Raw genomic sequence first — 4,075 nt, forward strand, 5'->3', positions numbered from 1 at the left:
CCTTCAGCATTCACGTTAGAACAGTACTTTTGGATCCTTCTAGTATGTGGAGTCATCAAAAAGCTCTTTCTACAATAAATGCTCAGAGTAGGCAGACTGGCGCTTTATGATGAGCTGGAGCTCTGGCCCCAGATGACTATGCAGAGCTCTCCTGAGCTGGACAGGACCACAGCTGGAGGGTCTGACTTGTCTCCATCCCCACATGTGTCTCTGAAGTTTAAATTTCCACTCTGCTGGGAAGAGTGGCTGCATTGAGTTGGAAAGCTGGAAACACAGAGCAAAAGAAAGCATCTGGTCAAATGCTGGGGGTGGAAATAGCCCGACCTCTGGTTCAAGGCTGTCTCAGGGCCTCTAGGGTGAGCAGTTCACATAAGGCAGGAAGATAGCGGATCCCATTATCATCCAAGTTGCTGAAGTGGAGGAGGGAGAGGTGGCCACGTGCTACGCCAGGGGAGAGGCAGAAGCATTAAAAGTGAAAGTGTTCATCGCTCAGTCCTGTCCAACTCTTTGCGACCCCATGAGCTATAGTCTGCCAGGCTCCTCTATCCATGGAATTCTCCGGTCAAGAATACTGGAGTGGGTTGCTATTCCCTTCTCCAGGAGATCTTCCCAACCTAGGGGTTGAACCTGGGTCTCCCGCACTGCAGGCGGATTCTTTACTGTCTGAGCCACCAGGGAAAAGCATTATGGGGGAGGCTTACCACCTTCTCTGGGAAGATTTAAAACCTGCTTTATCATGAGTTTCCTAGAGAGGGAAGGACAGAATTCTAGATGTATAACCAGGAAAGTCCTGTCATAGTGCCAAGAACCTGGACTCTTCATTTCCAAAAGAAGACTGCCCACCTGACAGCCACAGGCAATATCTGGCAGCCGTGACGCAGGCTGGTTTGCAGGGTGAGCACCAAAGGGAGAACCTTGAAAAGTGTTAGTCACTCAGTCATGTCCAGCTCTTGGCGACCCCATGAACTGTAGCCTGCTGCCCATGGGATTTCCCAGGCAAGAATACTGGAGTGAGTTACCTTACCCTCTTCCAGGGGATCTTCCTGACCTAGGGATCGAACTCAGGTCTCTTGCTTTGCAGGCGGATTCTTTGTCAACTAAGCCACAAGGAAAGCCCAGGGAGAACCTTGGTCTTGTTGAAATTCCATGATACAGGTTGATGACACAGGTAACAAAGGCTTTGGGAGAAGATCAGTTTTAAAACTGCTGCTTCCATGATTATTGCTTTGAAAAGGTGAAGTGGACAGGGGTCAAGGCCCTAGTCCCAGGTTCTTTAGAACCCTAGAACTGCATATCCAGGTGAAACCCAGTCCACAAACACTTCCTGAAAGCTCAAGGACAAGGCTAGGGGCCAAAAGGGAGGTACACAAAGGAGTTAAAACATTCTGTCTTCTACAGCGTCTGTGTCTCTCTTGGTTCTGTGTAAGCTCAAAGCATCCTAAAATGTTCGAACTGGATAGATGTTCAAAGATCTTATTCTCCATCCTCATCTCCATACATTCAATCAACAATTATTTACTGATTGCTTGCTATGTGTCAGGCACTGTCCTAGGTGCTGAAATTGCAGTAAATCAAGGAGACAGATTGGTTCCAGCCTCGGTAGCATTCATAGTCAATAGAAGCAGGCAATACACAAGTGAACAAATAAATACCTAAGATAATATGATAGTTTTACATCTGTGAATAAAAGCATGTGATGAGATAGAGAATAAAGTGGGGGCACTAGATTGGGTGACCAGGGAAAGCCTCCAAGGAGTTTTTTGGACTGAGATGAGAAACATGGGCAGAAGCCCCATATGAAGATTCAGGAAAAGAGATTCCAGGCTGGGGGAATGGCACGTTCAAAGGTCCTGTGGTAAGTACAAACTTGATTTGCTCAAGGTCCAGTGAGATGGTCAGGGTGGCTTGAGTGGGATGGGCAAGGCAGAGAATCATCTCGGGGAGAGAATCAAGGGCCTGACCGTAACTTTTCAGCCAGCAGGGACTTGGAATGTATATAACGGTGACGGGGTCCATGAGCAGCTTTAAGCAGGGGAAATACGCACAGGGGATTGACAGCAGAGTAGGAGAGGAGCTCCCAGGCTTGTAGGCTCCCAGTCCAGTTCTCTGCCCACCACCCTGCTTGCTCAGGGTGCAGTGACACCCTTTGCTTTTTTGCTCTGACTTCTGCTCCAGTTTTCTAGATCTGCAGCGTAATGGACTTTGTCCTTCCTTCTAATTAAATGCTGAGCCAAATGAACAGGGAGATGTGTGTCTGCATAAAGCAGTGTCTCCCCCTGAGCATATCTTTATCCCTTAAAGAGGAATGAAACATGATAATTAGTAACCAATTAATGCGCATTTCAACAAACTGTATTTTAATTATTCTGTCATAGGTTGTCTGCCTGTGAAATATTCCATGTTAATTAAATCCTTTTAATAATCCAATGAAAGAGCCTCTTTTCCTTGATGTGGTGGCTGAATGGAGGGCGATGGAAGACTTATGGCTCATGTAATTTGAGTTAATGGCATGAATCCTGCTTTGAGCTTTCATGTGCTTATTGAACTAGTGATCTTTTAATACTTGCTAGTCTTTTTTATATATATAATTATCACGCGATTGCCCTGTTATGTCTGAGAGTCTGCATTCTGACAAGACAGGGCTCCGGGAATTCGACGAGGAAAATGCTTGACCTGTGGCTTGTTGCTGGCTGTCATCACCAGCTAGGTAGACTGCTTTCCCCTGCCATCTGTCATCCTCGCCCTGTGACTTGTCCCAATTTCTTGCTCAGAATTGGTCGCCGTGGCTTTGATTTTAGACATCGAGCATCTACTCTGTGCAAGGAGTGGTGCTGGGGAGGAGGAATTGGGTGCTAAGTGGGTGTAACTACTGCAGAGAGGATGGAGATTTCCAGACACAGGAGGAGGGTGGCCAGAAGCTGTCCAGGGGAGCAACCGGGGGCGGGGGATTAATCAGGACAGAGGGGATGAACTGCTCCAGCCAGGGAGCGAATCCCTCATTGCCAAGTCCAGTGGGTGGGAGGGAAGTCTAGCCTTCTGCAGGATGGAGTGACTGTCCACTCATTAGGCAGCAGGGAGCGGGAGGACTAGCAGGAGATGGAGACTGAGCTTCTGAGTGATGGTACAGTTGTGATCAGTGAAAATACAGGTTTCATCCGCTACCCCAAACTAGAGACTTCCTGTGAAACCTGTTATAAGCTGAAATAGCATAAAGAAAAGAAGCAGTTACCTTAGGACACATCTCTCTAAGGGATACACAAAATAAATCCCGATAAAATATAGATGCTCTCAGACACAGTTCAAAACCATGGAGATCCTGGGTGTAGTTCCTGGGGAGGGAGCTTGGCAGGGCCACTCCTGCTGCTCGGGGTACAAGATGCTTCTGCAGAACAAATGTGACCTCTGCTTTCACTTTTCGCCTTTCAGGGGTGGGGGTTGGTAAAAGCAGAAGTACTCTTCAGATTGCTTTCCATGAGCAAAAACAGGTGCTAATGTAGGTCTTTCATAGAAGTGAAGTGGTGTAAAGAGACTTTTCGAAAAGCAGAGAATATTTGTGCTTGGGAGGGTGGGAGGGATTCCAAAGGTAGGTTTGGACTGGAGAGAAAGACAGACAGCAGCCAAGCAATGGGGCTGGGCCTCAGTCCTGCGGAAACGGTAATGATGCTTTTAAGGACAGATCAACCTGCTGCAATATGTAATATACAGACAATACGTACTCACCAAAGTCTGTAAACCCTCAAACACACACACAAAAGTTTATTCCTTGCTCATTTAATGTTTGCAGGCAGGTGACCCTTATTAACAGGGCTGCTCTGCGCCCTCCAAGCGTGCTTTGGTACCCAGACTCTTTCCATGTTGCAGCTGTGCCATCACCTAGAACAGTGCTTCTCAGAGCATGGTCCCCGTCGTACTAATAGCTTCTACATCGTATCCTGTAAGTTGTTAGAAATGCCCCTGCTCTGGCCCCCTCTCTGGGTTTGGATCACAAATGCTGAGGATACAAGCCAGCCAGCTATGTTTTAATAAGCCCTCCAGATGGTTCTGATGTTTGAGAACCACTGGTCTAACTTGTTGC

The sequence above is a fragment of the Ovis aries genome, chromosome 11, assembly GCF_016772045.2.
Source record: "Ovis aries strain OAR_USU_Benz2616 breed Rambouillet chromosome 11, ARS-UI_Ramb_v3.0, whole genome shotgun sequence".
In the NCBI taxonomy this organism is placed as follows: Eukaryota; Metazoa; Chordata; class Mammalia; order Artiodactyla; family Bovidae; genus Ovis; species Ovis aries.